A 21023-nucleotide genomic window follows, 5' to 3' on the forward strand; every position below is an offset into this window, starting at 1 on the left:
CCTGCCCAGGCTGGCTTTGAACTGTGATCCTCAGATCTCAGCCTCTTAACTAGCTGGGATTACAAGCATGAACCACTGTTGCCAGGCTTTAAATCTTTCAATTTTTATGTCAAGAGGTAACAGTTGTATTTTATTGGATCTTATGTCATATGTGTCTTTCATGTAATTTCATGCAATTTTTCATCTTAAAAAATTTGTATTCAGCCAGGTGCCAGTGGCTTATGCTTGTAATCCTAACTACTCAGGAAGCTGAGATTTGGTTCAAAGCCAGCCTGGGCAGGAAAATCTGTGAGATGTTTAGCTCCAATAAATTACTGGAAGTGGTATGGCTCAAGTGGTAGAGTGCTAGCCTTGAGCAAATGAAGTTCAAGGACAGCACTCAAGCTGAGTTCAAGCTGCAGACTGGCAAACAAAACATTGTATTTAACTCAGTAAAAATATTTTAAACACCTAGAAAAATAATGTTTCTGCAACTTATCCTGTAAATTTACAATTTAAAAATTTTTAATTTTAAATATTTAATGGAAGAGCAAAAGTACTCCAAGGGAATTTAGCTGTACTTAAATGCTACAAACTAAGTTGTAAATTTGGAAATAAGGATTTCAGATGATGTAAATTAATATTTACAATAGATGGTAACTAATAGGAACAATATAAGTTTCAGGCTTAATCTTAAAATAGAATTACCAATGTCATATTTAACATGAGTCTCAGCTGCTGCTTTTATCCAAGTTGTTAAGAATATTACTAGATTTTAAGCAAAGAAGCTTGATTGGATTCTGGACTTTCGACATGAATATTGAATTAAGCACTTTTACATTAAAATTAAATATAAAGAGCTGTGAAAACATGTAAATCAACTATTTAATATTAAAATCAATGGGAACTTCACTTAGGATAGATGAAATAGGACTACTGAAATTTTTGGCTTCTCTAAATCTTCATGAAAATTTTGTTAAGGAGAGTCCTACATGATTTCTTCTCTTAATGCTTTTTCTGCTCTTTGCTTATGATTTTATCTCTGATAGGGCGATAGAGAGAAGCCACACTGTGAGAGGTTAAATTAGGAGTCTTTATTAGAAAGTCAGCGACTCTGAGGAGATTCATGTGTCCCCCTCCCCCCCCCCCAAAAAAAAAAAAAACAACCTTGAAGTCTCCAATGCACTTCTGCTAGGAAACTGAGCCATGAGGATAGTAGGGTAAAGAAAGAGCAGAAAAAAAAAAAAAAACAATTTCAACAACCCAGATAAACTCTTAATGGAGAATTGAAGAGGAACGCCATGGTGACTCAAGTAGAGTCACTAGAGACACGAGACACGAGGCACGGCACAAGGGTGGCAGGCCTCAGAGTCTCTGGAATTTATGCTCTAGGTCTCCCAGGTCTGGGGACCTATTGTCCAAGTCCCCACCCTTGCTTCTAGGAGTTCAGGTGCATATAACCTGGGATCTGGAAGAGGAGGGGGGTAGAGGGGAATTTTACCTCTAGAATTTTCAGAAAGTCCCCATAATCCATCAAGATGCCAACATGGCACCACTTAGACCCATATTTCAGTACAATCTGTTAACAGGGAGTTTGAGGGCTGGGGGTGCAAGTATTTATGTATCAGCTTTTTCTCTCTTAGTGCATTTTAAGATATTTTACTTAGGGCTTGAATCAATGCTCTTTTTTTTTACTTTAAAAAACACATTTTTTAAATTGTAAAAATAGTGTACAGAAGGGTTACAGTTACATGAGTAAGGGAATGAGTGCATTTCCTATTAACCATTGTTACCTCCTCCTTTGTTTTTTTCCCCTACCATCCCTTCCCTCCCCAACCTCCCCAACTCCTCCCTCCCTGCCCTCTCCCCCAAAGTTGTAAAGTTCATTTTCAACATAGTATCTTGTACATCTCATTGTTACAATGGGTCAACCTATATCCTTATTTCAGTATTTTGTTATTTTGCTTCCCCTCCCCAAATTAGAAAAGTGTTTATACAAGACACAGGGTACCAGAATCAAATACAGTGAAAACAGGGTTATACCATGGGGGAAGAACATACAAAGGAAACAAAAAAATCACATAGTTCATTACAAGTATGTTAAAAACAATAGCAAGAAAAACCCCACTTATGTCCCTCTTGGTGTTTATTTCATTTAAAATCATCTTATATGGTCATATGTACATAGCTTTTGGCCTGTTCTGCTTGTCCTAGACATATACTAGTTATTGCAAATAAGGGAAACCATGGGACTTAAGTTTCTTTGGGCCTGGCTTACTTCACTTAATATAATTTTTTTTCCAAGTCTTTCTTCTTTCTATTTCCTAACAAATGGGGTGGTGTCATTCTTTCTGATGGAGGCATAGAATTCCATTGTGTATATATATATATATATATATATATATATATATATATACACATATATGTATATACATGTATATACATGTATATGTATACATGTATATATATACATATATATGTATATGTGTGTGTATATATATATATATATATATATATACACCACATTTGCTTGATGCATTCATTTACTGAGGGGCATCTGGGTTGGTTCCATAATGCTGAGATAAACATAGTTGTGCCAGTAGCTTTAGTGTACACTTGTTGTGATCGCTTGGGTAAATGCCCAAAAGTGGGATTGCTGGGTCATAGGGGATCTCTATGTGGAGTCTTTTGAGGAACATCCATACTGCTTTCCAAAGTGGTTGAACAAGGTTACACTCCTACCAACAATACAGTAGGGTTCCCTTCTGCCCACATCCCCTTCAGCATCTATTGTTATTAGAGTTCTTGATTCTAGCTATTCTAACTGGGGTGAGATGGAATCTCAAGGTTGTTTGATTTGCATTTCTCTTATGGCCAGAGAAGTTGAGCATTTCTTCGTGTGTCTATTGGCCATTCTTATTTCCTCTTCAGAGAAGTTTCTCTTTAAGTCTTCAGCCCACTTATTTATTGGGCAGTTGTTTCTTTGAGGATTTGTTCTTTTTGTCCTTCATTACACGTTTAATTATTAGTGTTCAGTAAATCATTGTTAAATAACTAGTCTTTCAGATTAAGTCAGAATCAGATTTAAGGGATCTGTATTTGTGTGTGGAGAAGCATTAAACTAAATTCTTTCAGCAAGCAAGACATTAACTAGCAGCAAGAGACAAGCTTTAGGAATCCTTGTTAAAATTCCTAATTACTACATAATCTTAATTATGTTGAAAGTACAGGGAGGAAAGAGGCTTACACAAAAAGAATATAGACATCTATTCGTTAAATGGTGTGAAGTAAACTAAGAGAGAAGATATTTACAATCATCCACTCATTCATTCATTTAAGTTTTCATCTGCTCAGTGCATGTGCCCTCCGTCCCAGGAGTGGTACCTCCGGTGACATGCTGGGCTTAGCACAACTGAGAAACTCCAAGTGTGGGTGTCAGACTTAATGCCTGATGCAGAGTTAAAGACCAAGGAATTTCAGCCAGGTGTTTTGCGTTATAATAAAACCAAATTCAAATCTAGTTACTGGACAATTCGGCTGAATTGAGAAAATTGTGGAAGTTTCAGACTTTGATTCTGATAAAGCACTTATAATAAAATATCTTCTACCTCCAAGCTGAGACTAATGTAATGAAGATGGGATTGGGTCACATTATTCCTCAAAATTTTCATAAATAATTATGAAAAATAGAGAGGTATTTAAAACATTACTCTTATAGACACAGTCAAAATGATCAAGCAGTGCACCCAAAAATAAATTGGGAGAAACCTGATTAAGCAAATTTCACCATGTTATTTATTCCTGTCATAAAGGGTTCTTCTCACAACTTGTTTCAACTGGAGTAGCTTATATCTTAAGAATTTTTAAAATAAATTTTATTGTGAAAATACTGTATAGAGGGGTTACAGTTACATGAGCAAGGTAATGAGTACATATTTTACCTTGTTCTTGGCCACTTTTTCCCATTCTGAAAGAAGAAATAAGTAGGAGGTAATATAGTGGACAATTTAATTAGTAATCTGGATAACACAAATGCAATAGCTAATCTGAAATATGAAAGTTAAAATTTTCATTTAGTAATATCTTCTCTATTATTTATTCCAGTTTTAGAATCTCAGAAGTTGGAATTTAAGGATCTTCAGACAATCTGGTGGTTCACACCTCTAATACTAGCTACTCATGAGGCTGAGATTTGAGCATAATAGTTTGAAGTTCAAGCAGAAAATTGCCAAGTAGAGCTGAGACTCAATTGATAGAGAAGTAATCTGGAGTAAAAAAAAACCAAGAAAGAGCATGAAGCCCTAGGTTCAAGCTCCAGTACTGGCACATCTGCATTTGAGCATGTACATGCTCATACACACATACACACACACACACACACATGTTGGAATCATTCACTCTTGTGATTTCCATGTATATATCTGTTATGAACCCAGGGATAAATAACCTGCAAAATAATATATATTTCTGCCTAGTTTTCAAACTAATTTAGATGATAGTGCAAATAATATTGAATGTAGTTTTTCTAAAGTATTTATGAAGTCATAAAATGTTTTGATAATATCTAATCAATGAAATATAAAATGTTTTGAAGAAGGTGGTCTATAGAAGTTAAAAAATTGTAAAGGTCCATATTTTATGAAATTATGGAAATTTTAGTTTTTTGATACTTAGAACAAAGCAACTTACTATGTATTAAATCACCTATTGAATGAACACAACACATATATTTTACAGCTAAGGATTACAGCCAATGTTGGTGGCAGATCTGTTATAGCAGGAGCTGCATTATTCTCTGTGGATCTAATATAAATATTATAGTTATATCCTGAAGAAATAATTGTGTTCACTCTGTTCTTCTGAAACTGTATGACTATACTTAGATTATGGTTGAATCATGGCCACCCTTGGAGATCATTTCCAGGGACGATAACCAGAAAATGTTTGGAAATGTTTCAAAATCACAATATCCCTAGTAGAAGATTTGTTATTATGCTCTCAACAGAACTTGCAGTATAGAGTACTTATTGCAATACAGATTCCTGGCAATTACCTCAGTATTATGAGGGCAAACATTCTGTAATCAGGATCCACATAGTCTCATTTTCTCCCATTTTTCTAGAGATTTTTGTAGACAAGTTGAGGACAACTATGCTGATAGGTGAGATAAAGAAACTAAACCCATTATTTTAGGCTGTTTTCCGTGCCTTTCCCAAAGAGCTATAGAATCAAGAGTCCATTTAGCTCATGGTTCTGATGGCTGAATGGTCCAAGAACATAGTGCTAACCTTGGATCGGGTTCCAGTGAGAACCTTCTTGAAGCATCTTAGCACAGTGAGTGGAGGGCACTATATGATGAGACAGAGAGCAAGTGAGCGAGCTTAGGTCTTTTCTTCCTCCTCTTACAAAACCACTGCTGCCATCCTAGGTTGCCATAATCTCTTGGCCTCTTCTAATTTTAATTACTTCCCTAAAATCCCACTTGCAAATAACATCAACACATGATGCCATCTCTTCTTTTGTCCCATCCCTCTGTCTACTGACCACAATGGGTCTGTATTTATTTTCTAAGGAGAATCAAATTTTAAGAGACCAGAAAAAATGATTCTCTAGTGTTCAGTCCATGGAATCTCTCTGCAGTCACTTGTGAAACCTATATCTTTTATTATATGATGTGAAAGGGTTGCTTTTCCCTGTGGGTCTGTGAGAGCTTTTAAGTTATTACAACAGGGCAGGAAATGCAAAGCAGTTTCTTTGTGAGTTATGACAAATGTTTTTTTTCACATATCAACAGCAAATTTTCTTCATATAGAGTATACTAGGAAGCAGTAGTCTCAAAATGGGGCCAGTTTGTATTAAATTGACTAAAATTGCTAATAAAGACACAAGCCATAATTGCAATTTTTTCATTAAATTATTCACTTTTATAAACTAAAGCTTCTAGACAGTGCATTAATGAGATCCAAATCAATCAAACTATAGCACGGGAAGCAATTAAAGTTTACTAGGGAAAACATGCAAGGAAATTACTGATCGTAAGAAAGTTTTCTCTGACTTAAGAAGTGATTTTACATAATAGCTAGACTCCCAAGATAACAATCACCACAATACAAAAAGCTGCTGTAAAATTCACTTTCAAGACATTTATTGTGTTTTTACATGTATTTTTAAGTTACAACTCTGATAAAACACAAGAAATAAATTTTGTTCGGTCCTTATTTTGTAATGAACTAGGTCATGAATTAAGGGTCTTGTTCTCATACTCAACGTTTTTTTTTTTTTAAACAATCTTGAGCCACATTGTAAGTACATCATTTTGAGAATTAATTGGAAGTAGAGTCTTATGGAGTTTTCTGGGTTGGTTTCTAACTTTGATGTTCAGATCTCAGCCTCTTGAGTAGCTAGGGTTACATAGATGAGTCAATGGTGCCCAGCTTCCTTTTTAAATATACATATGGTATAAACAAATTTTAAAAGAAAAAGTCTCAAACACAGCACCAGTCTTAAATTAGTTTTTAAAATTAATTTTATGTAGCCATGGATGAGCAGAACATGATCAATCATCAATGAGTTCAAGTTCAGCACGGCACAGATGTGTGCAAGTGAAACAGTATCATGAATGGAGTCATTTGGGAGGTTTTTATTTCCTGTAATGTTACTTCTGGGGATTCTCTGATTTATTTTCATAATAATTTGTAGCAATATTCAGCTACATATGATAAGCAAGAGTCAGTAGAATGTGTATTGAAGCCGTCCTTTTTTTGCAATCAGTTATGACAAGCTACAATGATTGACCTCTGCTTCAAATCTGGACCCTTCAATATATAACAACCTCAGAGCACTGAGCATTATCCCTTTTTGCCTAAAGGATATATTGTCAGGAATGAAAGAGAATTTTATAACTGAGTAAGATAGAAAGCATGGATGAAGAGAGGAATAGTAAGTATGCGTAGCTTATAGAACAAATGAATACAAGGAAAGAAAATAGAGAAAAACAGAATAAATTAGAAATATGGAGTTGAACATTGTAAATATATGCATATATATATTCTGAAGAAAAATGCATATATTTTGTTTGGGTATATGTTTTTATATGTATGTAATCGTTTAAAACACAGAATGTTGAAATTTTAACAACTAATAATTTATATGTGGGAACATTTTTATAAGTCAAGATTGCCATTACAGAGAAACTGAACAGCAATCCCACTTTGGGCATTTACCCAAACAATCACAAACAAGTGTATACTAAAGCTACCAGCACAACTATGTTTATTGCAGCATTATTTACCATAGCTAAGATATGGAACCAACCCAGATGCCCTCAGTAGCTGAATGGATCAAGAAAATGTGGTATATATACACAATGGAATTCTATGCCTCCATCAGAAAGAATGACATTTCCCATTTGTTAGGAAATGGAAAGGCTTGGAAAAAATTATATTAAGTGAAGTAAGCCAAGCTCAAAGAAACATAGGTCCCATGGTTTCCCTTATTTGTAATATGTATATGTAAATGTCTAGGACATTCAGAAGAGGTCAAAAGCTATGCACATATGACCATATATGATGATGCTAAGTGAAATGAACCCTAAGAGACACAAGTGGTTTTTATCTTTCTTGCAATTGTTTTGAATATACTTATAATGTACCAGGTAATTTTTTTGTTTCCTTTGTATGTTCTTCCCCCCTGTTTTCACTGTATTTGATGTCAGTGCCCTGAATCTTGTATGTACACTTTTCTAATTTGGGGAGGGGAAGGAAAATAACAAAATGCTAAATAAGGATATAGGATGACCCATTGTACCAATGAGATTTACAAGACACTATGTTGAAAATGAACTTTACAACTTTGGGGAAGGGGGAGGGAGGAGTTGGCAAGGTGGGGAGGGAAGGGATGGTAGGGGAAAAAAAGGGAGGATAACAGTGCTCCATAGCAAATGTACTCATTACTTATGTAACTGTGATCCCTCTGTACAGTATTTTTACAATAAAATATGTACAAGAAAAGAGAAACTGACTTTGAAATTGATAGACATGCCATCTTTTTTTTTTTTTTGGTCATAGGGCTTGAATTCTGGGCCTGGGTGCTGTCCCTCAGCTCTTCAGCTCAAGGCTAGTGCCCTACCACGTGAGCCACAGTGCCACTTCAGGCTTTTTCTGCTTATGTGATGCTGAGGAATGGAACCCAGACCCTCATGCATGCAAGGCAAGCATTCTACTACTGAGCTACCTTTCCAGCCCATGACATCTCTTTCTAAATTCAAATCAACTCTTAGAAGATGAAATAAACTTTTCTAATCTCCTACTGTGCCAACAGCATGCATGTTTAAGTGACAAGAGAGAGGAAAACTCTTACAGTGATTTTCTTTGTACATTAATGTACAGATAAGCATGGATTTTGTATGTGCTTTTTACATCTATGAAGGTACATCCACAAATATATCAAGAAAACATAAGTGCCAAATAAATGAACATGCAATTAAATGAACAAACATAATTTTGAATGGTTGAGCTGAGTAGACAAGAAAGGATTAAGGATTTTGAGGCCAGGCAGGTCAGCCTCAGAAATTTCCTCCAACCCTCTGATTCTCTAGTTGGACCCTAATTGTGCTGCTGTTTCCTGGTGCCTAACCCTCTTACAGATGAGAATATATGTGCTTCTCTAGTCTATTCAGTTAGAACAGGCAGCTGACCCCTGTTTTTTCAGCAATACCAGATAGTCAAGTGCTGGGATGGATGATAAGACTTCTGAGACCCTCTTATATGCCTTACAATAAATCCATTGTAAGTTTGAAAAATCTTGTAAATGGACAAGCATTTAATTCATCTAACCTACTGAACATCACAGCTTAATAACAGTACCTCACAGAATACTGATCATGTGGTTGACAGAGAGCTGTGGCTCCCTGCTATAGCCCAGCATGGTGACAGACCACGGCACTGCATATTGCTCTCTCTCTCTCTCTCTTACACACACACACACACACACACACACACACACACACACACACACACACACACACACACACACACACAGAGTGTATAACAGGTTCTTTGATCTTGGCAGGCCACAGAAATATGCCAGGCGAGGTGGGGATGGAGGACATGTTTATTAAAAGCCCTTTGTCCATGGATTCAGCAGCAGCCACAGTAAACTGTTCATAAGCTCACATTCTGTACTTCAGTGGCATCTCATCATTACACGTTGTCCTTCAGTGGCAGCACACTATGCAACGGTGGTGGGTGCTAGTTATACCCTCTCTAGTCAAGGATAGTCACACAGGGCCGCACATAAGGACTCAAGGCGATAAGCAGGGTTACTAATGAGTGCTTGAATCAATATTACATGGGTACGCGGAACCAGCTGAATCCTAGGCCTGAAGAGGTCTACAGCCATCTGAAATTATGGCCAGAGACTTGCTCCAACTACCGTGTACTGGAAACAAACAGAATTGGCAATCTGAAGAAGCACAGTATCTACTAAGCGCATATTACTGTCTCAACCACGGACCATCAAAATCGGACATTATTTGTAATTTAGTCATCTTATTTCACCAAGGAGAGTGTCCAGAGAGTGGCAGACTAACTCATCCTAATTCATGCTATTGATTCCTTTCTTCCCCCTCCCTGCCTTAGGTTACTTGTTTCCTCTTAGCAGTTGCTGTTTAAAATACACAGTATTTCTGGCACTTAACTGTTTGTCTGTGTAATATATAAAACAGCTGGCTCCCATAAAGTCACCACACTCATTTGCTTTGTGTCAAATCTACTCTTCATTTGTTTAGTGTATTCAACAGCACCTGACAGCACACAGCGAATGATGTCTAGCCTGGCTCCACAGGGTTTTTCACTTTGGTAATTTGCCAATTGATCTCTTCCAATTTCTTTACAATCTAAATTTGCAAAGGTTTTCTGACTCACTATAGTCTCTAGGAGTCTTTCTGGGAACTTGTGGAAATACCTTAGAAACAACTTTCTTGCAAACATCTATCACTACTTAACCTAGGTACCCTGGGTCCTAGGACTCAGTCCATCTTCCTTTTTGCCAGGATTCCTATAACTTATTATATACTCGGATATCTCTCTGCAATAGAAGTAAAGCTACCTGATTTGGAGTGGGTTTATGAGCAAAGCACTGAGAGCAATTAGCATTTGAGTGAATGCTACCTGTGGATTCCCCTATTTAACAGCTGTGAAATGGAAATGTCTGCTTCCAACTCCAGACTGATGGTTTGCAGACACCCAAGTGGGATTACAATGCATATATCCCAAGTAGGGATTAAATGAGTTGAAATACAGACTTCTGAAGAAAAGCCCACAGAGATGGATCACTGCATAAGAAATACATAAGGCTATTTGTACTTAATGGTCAGTCTCAGCTCTATTTGACAAACCTACAATTGCCCGAGATCTTCTGGGTCAGCCAAGCCTAAATGAAGAGAAGTATCAATATCATCTTTCCTTTCTAGCTAATATTAACTCTAGTTTGCTTTTCAGTTACTCATTCTCTCTCATATGGATTACCAAATGTTAATGACTTTTGCCAAAACATGATTTTTTTCCACACATGAAAAATATTTATGCCAGCTTGCCTCCTTCCTTCCTTCCTTCCTTCCTTCCTTCCTTCCTTCCTTCCTTCCTTCCTTCCTTCCTTCCTTCCTTCCTTCCTTCTTTCCTTCCTTCCTTCCTTCCTTCCTTCCTTCCTTCCTTCCTTCCTTCCTTCCTTCCTTCCTTCCTTCCTTTCTTCCTTCCTTCCTTTCTTCCTTCCTCCCTTCCCCACCCTGTCTTTTTGGTAGTACTGGCATTTGAGTTTGAATTCATAGCTTCACGCTTGGTGGACAGAGTGCTTGGTGGACAGAGTGCTTGGTACAGACACTGTACCACATGAGCCATGCCCTTCAGCCCTATTTTGCTATAGATAGTTTTGATTCATGTAAGGCCTTGCATTTTTAACAAAGCTGCCACAGACATCAGTGCTCTATGTCTCTCACCTAGCTGGGTTAGGCATATACCACCATGAAGGATTAGATTGAAATAGTGTCTGCTCTAACAGACCTGCTCTAAGAGGCACCAAACTGCAATTACCTACTGATCTCAGTCTGCTTTAGCTAGGATTACAGATGTGACCACTGCATTTAGCTTTGTTCTTATTCTTATGAATCCTGTAGTAAACAAGTTATTATGCCATCTTGTAAATGGCCAAGGGGACAAGTTAATTATTATATTCAAGAGAATGTTTTGACTGAATAAAAATGAATATTTTGGTGGTCTGAATGCTGTGGCTCTTACCTGTAATCCAAGCTACTCAGGATATAGAGATCAGACATAGTCATTGTTGTCCAGACCCTCATTGTAACCAATAAACTGTGCATGGTGGTCATCCCAGCTCTGTGGGAGGCAGCATGATCCAGGCAGGCCCAGACAAAAATGCAGGACACTATCTGAAAAATAGCTAACACTAAAACGCTGGAGTGTGGCTCAAGTGGTAGAGCATCTGTACAAATACCAAAAAAGAAAGAACAAAGCAAACAAGTACGTAAATTTCGTGAGTGATATGGGTATGTCTAGAAGTCATTTTGAGCTTGGAATTATCTGGTGTTAATACTGATTAAATGAAACCACACATTAACTAATACATGAATATATTTAGAGTTGTATTTTAACCTTTGTACTAAATATTTTAACAAGTTTCCTTTTTTTAATTCCTGCGACTGCAGGAACAAACTTTTATTTATTTAGGAGATTGAAACAGATTTTACATATCACATACAAGTCATAGAGGCTAATAAAAGTTGAAAGATCTAGTATATGTACAGACCATCTTATTCTTGCATTTCTCTGCTCTGGATTGTATTTTGATTTGCTCATTTTTCTCTGCTAGATAAACCTTTCTCAACATAAAGAGACAAGGAAGTATGTTTATAGACTTTAAGCCTTAGTGTTTGTATTTTGTGGTTTTATGACAATGGTTGATTATAATATGGCAAGAGTTATAACAAGTCTTTCTTCACTCAAGCTCTCTGTTGTCCCACTGGGCGGCCATTGCTCCTTTCAGATATTCTGTTTTGGATTATATCTCTACTAATACCTTGAATTGAAGTATTTTGACTTTGAATACTATTTTTAAGTTTTATAACTGAGAGGTTTTTTAGGCAGTTATGGTGCTTGAACTCTGGGCCTGAGTGCTGTCCCCCAGCTCTTCAGCTCAAGGTTAGAGCTCTATCACAGCGCCACTTCCGGTTTTCTGGTGGTTTATCACGGACTTTCCTGCCCAGACTGGCTTTGAACTGCGCGCCTCAAATCTTAGCCTCCTGAGTAGCTAGGATTACAGGCGTGAGCCACCGGCGCCCGGCTAGAGTTAATACTCTTAAGGAAAGTTTTCTTATATTTTTCCTCATGGAGATATCAAAGAATAAATGGCCTCCTCTATACCACTCATGAAAATAATATAAATTCTATTTAGCAGGGTATATACTATGAAAATCATCTGGTATTTTATTTGCCATTAATATTTGTTACTTTTTTTGCTTAAGAGTGTTATTTTAAAAGGCAAATACCTATTTATCATAATCTGGGCATTAAAATACAAATACATTTGACTACATTACCAATGTATAAATGGCAGGTGAGAGAAACTGAAATATTTTTATTAGTAATTTTTTTATTCTGTCCTGGAAATCTATAAATAAAGCATGAATAACTATACCCATCATTTAATTAAAGTTGTAGTTTGTGTGTGTGATATGTGTGTCTGCATCAGTATTGAGCTTTGGACTCAGGGCCCCATGCTCTTGTTTTTATGCTTTATTGCTCAAAGGTGGAACTCTATCACATGAGCCACACCTTTACTTCTGCTTTGTTTTTATTTGATTTTGTTTTTCCCTAGTAGTTAATTGAAGATAAGAGTATTTTTTATTTGTCTGCCCAGAAGGGCTTTAAACCTCAATCCAAAGATCTCAGCCTTCTAAATGGCTAGGATTACTAGCATGAACCACCAGTGCCAACAAAATGGTATTTTTATACACAAAAATCCATAGTATTACCACATAACTACATTATATCAAGCATTGAACTGTGGAGTTTTTTGAAGGCTAGTTGCAGATATATTAATGTTTTCTCACACCATTATTATTTACAAGGTGATATTCTTGTCGCATCTAACTTTTGGTTTAACTAACATTAAATGAATAATGAATAATAAAAGATCTTTATTTAAAATGCAAAAAGTCTATTAATAAATAAACACATAAAATTAGGTATAAAGCAATAATACATTAATTAAGTTATTAGCATTGTAGTGCTGTATATTAATTTCTACAGCAACTAAGCAGGAGATGAATAATTTACACAAGGAATAACATTAAGAATTCCTTTGACCAAAACCTGGAAGTTTGTTCTTTTGGATGCTTGCCAATGGCATTACCTGTCAGGAAAAAGGCAAAGGAAATTGATGAGCTCTGCAGTTCAATACACTTGACAAGAGAAGAAAAGAAAACTATCCTCTTTTAACAAAGTGGACAGGTTTCAAATGTTTGTAATAATTCCTATTATTACAAATAGACTGACTCAACTTAATTTTTAATTAAATATGAATGTATTTTAGATGTAGAGCAATTTAGAGATTGTAAAGTATATACAGATGAATTAACTTATTAATTCTTTAAATGCTTATTCGAGGAAGGCAGGGAAGGTGTTAATTGTTCCATTTTACAGAAAAGGAAATAGAGGCTCAGGGACAGTTGTTGATTTTTTTCATTATGGCAGAGTTTAGAAGTGACTGGGTGGATTCTGATTTATCTATTACATAATAACCAAACTAAAAAGCTATGAAAAATACAGTTGGAAAAGCTAATAGGGCACATTTGAAAGAGAGACACAAAGAACTAATCAAGACACTTTGTCAGGGAAACTATCAGTGTTCCTTGAATGTTTAAAAATGTGTGTCAATGCATTCATGATGGATCAAGGTCTATACTGTTTCTAGTGTTCATTAAATTCTGTTAGAAGATGGGGGGATAAGATAATCATAACTCCTAAAAGCAGAATTGGGGTGAACACACCCTGTGAATGGTCTAACTCTTCTGAGTTATTCACGCTACTCATTTTCCTGTGCATGATTGCAAGTAGGGCATTATTGATTACTTGTTTAGCTTCTATGTCTGAAAACAAGTATAGGAAATCATCTTGTTTGTCCCATAGTAGATTAGACACCTAAGGTAGACTGAACCATTATTCTTAAATTTCAGTAACCTCTTTCTACTGTAATTATGTATCCATGTCTTTTTCAGGATTAGCCTCTGAAGAAGTTGGGGTACATTTTCCCACTTGATCAACATCACACTTGGCTGTATGAGTTGGTGAGGCCCATGGAATTTTGGTAAGAAAAAGATGGTTTGTTAGGAGTCCAGATTGAGGCATCTTGTGTTTCTGTTTTCCCTCTTTGGTCTTCTCTGGTGTTATGAGGGGATTAATAGTTTGGTACTGTACAAAGAATGAAAGACACTTGGCATTCATTTGACCTTCCGTACTGCCAAGAGCTCAGCCTACCCAATCAGATAAAAATCCAATAATGCACCCATAAAACCATAGAGAGGCAGATTCTCAATGTAAGCCACTGGTTTGTGGAAGCTTTGTTATTTAGCATTTTTTTTTAGTAACTACAAGCTAATATAAATACCATCCATCTGATAGTCAAAGCCAGAAACCTAGGCAACATAACTGTCTATGTATGTTTTTAACGAGTATTATGTTATTGTCTTTTAAGCATAACATGATTATAAAAAACTTATACAATAAAGGGAATATAAAAATTGAAGAGCATAAAGTGACCACTTAATTTCCTCCTGGAAATTAGTTGAACATAACTGAAGACATATATTTTTTCTGTAAGCTTTAAAATTTTTATAATGGTTCTAGATTTATAAAAAATTTCAAATTTTACAGAGAGTTTCTGTATAAATATCAACCGAATTCCTCTATATTCCTGTCTCTGACAGTTTTTCAGACTTAAGGTGTCTTGAAAATTACTGATCAGGTATTTTGTAGAATGTTCTTCAGTTGGAATGGGCTGACCTTTTCTAAAGCTGAACTGGGATAATGGATTTTGTGGAGAAAGACTGTACAAAAAGTGCCATTATCATCACAGGAGTTCAAAGTGCATATATATAATCGGTGATGTTAAACTTTATCACCCTTATCCTAGTGGTGTTTGCCAGGAGTCTGCACTGTAAAGATATTCCATATCAAAATCCTTACCGTAATATTTGAAATATTCATTTGTGTGTATTTTTATTTTGTTAAAATAATATGGATTAAGTAGAACTAGAAGACTAAACAATATTTAGTGGTTCAGGTCATTTTTATCTTCAGAAATAACTTTTGACTGGGGTTTAAACTCAGGATCTCACTCGCTTTGCTTTTCACTCAAGGCTGATGCTCTACTACTTGAGCCCCACTTCCCTCTCTTTGCAGGTTAATTGAAGAGTCTCACAGTCTCACTCTGCCTGAGCAAACTTGGGTCCTCAGGTCTCACCTTCCCAAATAGCTAGGATAAAAACATGGACCACTAGCCCATCTCTTATTTGACAATTTCTATTCCCACCACAAGATCCATTCATCCAATCTATTTTCTGTATCTATAGATTTCTATACATTTGCTAAAAATAATATCTTTGGTCTTTCATTTCTTTTATTTAACATATGCTTTTGTACTTTTGAATCTTATCTGTGTTATGGAGTATATCCATAGTTTGTCCCTTTAAATTGCTGAATGATATTTACTGGATTTTGTCAATCTATTTACATGTATATCTATTTACAGATTGATAACCATTTCAGTTGGTTCTACTTTTGGGCTATTATGAACAAGGCCAATGTGAATAATGATTTATGTCTTTCTATGGGCATATTTTTCCTTCCGTTTGGATAGCAAGGGGAGTAATTACTGAATTATGTACTTGGTTTATGTTTAAGAATTTCAGAAGCCACCAAACTATTTTCCAAAGTGGCAATTCCATTTTATATTCTCATTAACAATATAAGAGATGTCTCTATATCCTTGCTAACTTTGATACTTTTTGTTGTCTGTCTTCTGTTTATAGCCATTTAAATGAATAGATAACTTATTATAGTGTAACTGTACTTTTACTTAATGATTACAGATTCTGAATGCTTTCCAGGTGCTTATTAGCCATTCACATATTTTTGGTAAATATCTACTTAAATCATTTGTTTTTTATTTTTTTGGATCCAGTTGTGGGGCCTGAACTCTGGGCCTGGGCGCTGTCCCTCAACTCTTCAGCTCAAGGCTAGCACTCTACCACTTGAGCCACAGCACCATTTCCGGCTTTTTTCTTTTTGCTTTTGTGGTGCTGAGGAATCGAACCCAGGGCCTCATGCATGCAAGGCAAGCGTTCTACCACTGAGCTACCTTCCCAGCATTTTGTCCAACTTTTTATTTAGTCATTTTCCTTCTTATTATTTAGTTAGCTATTTATATATTTTGGTAGTAAGTCCTTAAGTCAACATGTGGAATTTACAAGAAATTTCTCTTATTCTATGTAATGTCTTTTGGTTTTAATTGTCTTTTTTTACTGTTTGAAAATCTTACTTTTGATGAATAATTTGGATGCAACTTTTGCTATTATATCTAAAAAATATTTAGCCAGTGCCATCAAGACTCACACTGTATTTGCTTATGAACATTTTATAGGTTCAGCTTTTACATTTAGGACCCTGATCCATATTGAATCAATTTTTGTGCCTAGGGTCCAGATAAGGGCTTAAATTTATCCTTTATTCGGTGGGTACTGGAGTACTAAATCCACTTGTGAAAATGACTGTCCTTTCTTGTTGAAATTCTTTGGTAACCTGTTGAAGATAAATGGATCATGCTTTAATATTTTAGCCCAACCCTGGACTCATAATTCTGCATTGACTTATAGCTGTGGTGTTTGTTGCTACCACACTGAGCTGATTTCTGTAGTTCCACAGTGATTTTTGAAATGAGGAAGCCTGTTAGTGAATCATATTTATCTTATAACATCAATGGTAGGTTTTAAACATTTTTTGTGTATAATCTGCCTCAATACATTTTTTCCAATATATCTAAGAGCAGCTTTTGTCAGATATCTATTAACCCTTGTTGTCTATTCGTGTTTAAAGTTAAAGATTACAAAACTTTGCAGAAATTGCAAATAGGAAGGGAGACTATGGACTTCAAGTGTCCTTAGATGACATGGATTAGTCTATAGACACTGACATCTGCCCGATTTTCTGATTAAGAAGCAGAGACAACATGGTCCCATGTCATCCTGTAGACAGAGTATAGAATAGAATAGATGTATTTCTAACTGAAAAATCACTAGTCTATTTCAGACAGTTTTTTTCTTTGAATATTTAAATTATTGACACCTGTTTTAAAACTTCCTGGAATTGGGACATTGGTGGCTTCCATTTATAACCCTCACTACTGAAGAGACTCACATCTGAAGATCATGGTTTGAAATAAGTTCAAGTAGTCTGATCAAGTGATTCTGATCTCCAACAAGAAGACAGACATGAAGGTGTAGCTCAAGGGGTGAAGTGTCATCCTTGAGTGAAGAGGCTGAGCAAGAGCTGAGGCCTTGAGATCAGGCCCTGCTAATGACATGCGAAAGAAACAAAACCACAACTTCATGGAACATGCATTCTTTTACTGCTAATGTCAGACTGACTATGTTTAAATTCTCACTTTACCAACCATTGCAGCATAGGAGCAAATTGACTTACCTTTTGATGTCAGCATAAGTGTCAGCATAAGTGCATCTATTTCATACTCAGCATTAGCTATGTTAGGTTCCTAAAACAATGTCTTGGAGAGTTTACATATATTTGTTTCTTCCAGTCTTCCTACTCCTTTGAGCCCCTCTCCCACCAGGGTTCTTCCCTGCTGTGAAACATTTCCATGTTATTTTTTCAAATGCTTATTCTATGCCATTTGTACAGTTTACTCTTGAGTTACTCAAATTATCTATGTTAAAGCTGGATACTGGTGGTCATGCTGTAATACTAGCTAGTCAGGAGGCTGAGATCTGAAGATTACTGTTCAAAGCCTTTCCTGGCAAGATACTCTGTGAGACCCTTTTGTCCAACTAATCAGCAGAAAGCTGGAAGTGAAGGTGTCACTCAAGTGGTAGAGTGCCAGCCTTGAGTGAAAAAACTGAGAGTGCCTGAGTTCAGCTCCTAAAACCAGCAAATGAATTGATGCTGGTTAATCTTTGTTCTTTAGCTGTATTAGTTTAGCTCTCATTGGTTTAAATTCTTATATTACTTATGTATTTGCATCGTTTCAACTGGCCATTATACTAAATCAATTATTTTCTTCAAGTCAATATACAAACTAGTACAATAGATCCTTTGCCTCTAACTAATAACAGTAGTAGTTGTGGAGGAATAATAATATTAATCGTAGTAATAGTGATAAAGCAATGATACCCCAGATGTGATAGATGCTACACATGTATTATTTTTCATTCTTAGCACCCTGTGTGATAATTTTCATAAATAAATAGAAGGAGTTAAAACTTTCATACCTAGTAGCTCCCTCAGGGGTATAATTGCTAACAGGCCTGATATTCAACCTATTCTTTACTAAAGTCTGTCTGCTACGGCAAATCAGAAACCTTCAATAATCTGTCAGAACATCTGGGAAAAACTAGTGGTTTTACTCCAGGAGTTCACTCGGAGGACTATGTGATAAGAAGACCTGATTGACTGTCCTAAAATCAATTAATGTTAAAATAAGCAGGTATAGCACAGTGCTTTTGTACCATCAACTCAGGCTTAGGTAACTAATAAAGAAACGATCTAGTTTTCTTCTATTAAGCATCAATGTCTCTGACACTCATATTTTAAAATAATTTTTAATAAATTTTACATTTTACATTTATTTTTGTTCATATCACCATTCATGCACTTTACTCAATGTTGTTAACATGGGGAGATTTTTGGCACTGAGTTGTTTTGTTACAGCTGTAGAATGGGAGATGTAATGACATCTAGTTGGTAGAAATTAATGGTGGTGCTAAAACATCTTACAATGAACCCCTTCAGTGTCCATCACAATGAATTTGAGAGGATCCTGCTCATGGCATAGATACTTAATTAACCTAACTTGAAAACAGGCTGGAGAATTTCTCCCATTTTTGCATTTTCTTGTAAAATGAAGGTATAGTAATCCTGGCTAGGTCAGTTCATTCAGAACACACAATCCTTTTACCGGATAACTTCCAATATCAATTAGGTCACACTTCCTCCATCTTTCCTCTGGGCAATATTGTATCATCCTGGTCTATCTTCAGCAAGAATCCTATTATGTTATGGGTCCAGAATGCCTTAGTACTAATGTGCTTTCAGTGATTTTCTGTTCTCATGCCCATCCCTTTTCTTGGCTGTGTATTCCTGATTATCCATGCCGTATTAAGGATTCAATCCAATCTCTTTCTTTGTAACTGTGGAATATAGTCATTGTTCAGTAAATAATTACATGAATATTAAAGATTCAGTACAATATATCAAGTTAGATAATGAGTCTCTAATTTTACAAATTATCATGGTAAGCAACTAATAAATATCAGTTATATATATTCCTTGCCCAGTGATACTTTTAAATCAAATAAATGAGATATGGAAACATAATAGCCCATTGACAACTTAGGAGATGTAGATGTAGTAAAAATGAGTAATTTTCACTTGAACTACTTATAGAAACAGGAAGTTCAATTGTGAGGTTTAAGTCACAGGATCTATGTAGGCTTAACTTTCTTGACTTTAAAATTGAAAACGAACTTTACAACTTTGTGGGGGGAGGGGAGGGAGGAATTGGGGAGGTGGGGAGGAAAAGGTTGGTAGGGGAAAAATAAAGGAGGGTGTAACAATGCTGGATAGGAAATGGACTCATTACCTTGCTCATGTAACTGTAACCCATCTGTATAGCATCTTTACAATAAAAAAATCTATTAAGAAAAAATAAAAAATACAATTGAAATTAAAATGCTTTTACTAGAAAGTTACAGGATATTTTGAGGCACGAAGAAAATAATAGAGAGGAACCATTTTGTAAATTCCTCTATGGATATTAGTTTCTTTGTGGTATGAAGATCTAAACTCCTAACCAAAGGAAATTTGGAGCCTGTTCTGCCCTGTTTTTAAATATGCCTGATCTTAGTAAGCTGCAGACACTCTACATTCACAAACTCCTGAATTTTCATTCACATATGCATTTCTTGATGTGTCTTTAATGAAATAAAAGATGTAATTTAGTAAAATAGAGCTTAGGTTCTTTGGCTTCAGTATCTACCTTCTACATGATCTGCTCCATAATAATAGCCAGCTAACTAAAAGTAAAAAAAAAATTAGTCCTGGTTCAAGATTCACATGTACTTTGTCCGACTTAGCCTTATTCTAAATTGGGCAAAGAGAATCAAATTACTAACTTACATGTTTGTTTGCTTAATTCTCTGAAGTGAAACCTTCAAATTAAATAAGTTGATGGATGTGTAAACACTTGCACAAGGATTCATCATGATGCTTTCTGCAGGGAAGATGGGCTGAGGTCAGACTGTGAGTGTTCATACTGCTGCTTCTGAGGGCAGAAGCCGTGACCAATGAGAAGCAGGTTATGTTGGGAAGAGGGAACTCAGTTTAAATCCCTCTAGAATTCAGATTTGTTTTCCCAGCCAATGAAAAAATGAAAGGGCATGAAAATTGTTTAAAACAGAGTAGTAACATTCATAAGGAAATGGAAAGACTTGGAAAAATTATATTAAGTGAAGTAAACCAGACCTAAAGAAATATAGATTGCATGATTTTTCTCCTTTGTTGTAACTAGATTCTGCCTATAAGTCTACAAGTAAACACACTTACTAAAAGACAAAAAAAATCACTTGGATATGATAAATTATTCAGGATTCTAAAACATTCACACAATGAGACCAAAGGAAGATATTCTTGGGAGAGGATCACGAAGCCTCTATTGCTTTGTGTATATGATCATATAAAATG

General features: G+C 35.8%; 1 long non-coding RNA gene across 1 annotated transcript in view; it reads left to right on the plus strand.

The window, feature by feature from the left end:
• LOC138804419 (uncharacterized) overlaps positions 1-21023 on the plus strand; it is a 304458-nt gene that overhangs the window by 240059 nt on the left and 43376 nt on the right. The window contains exon 3 of the long non-coding RNA XR_011365255.1: positions 14270-14358. This is a non-coding gene — a long non-coding RNA (uncharacterized lncRNA). The remainder of the gene's footprint in view (positions 1-14269; positions 14359-21023) is intronic.

The sequence above is a fragment of the Dipodomys merriami genome, unplaced genomic scaffold (assembly GCF_024711535.1).
Source record: "Dipodomys merriami isolate MVZ:Mamm:240054 unplaced genomic scaffold, mDipMer1.0.p SCAF_362, whole genome shotgun sequence".
In the NCBI taxonomy this organism is placed as follows: Eukaryota; Metazoa; Chordata; class Mammalia; order Rodentia; family Heteromyidae; genus Dipodomys; species Dipodomys merriami.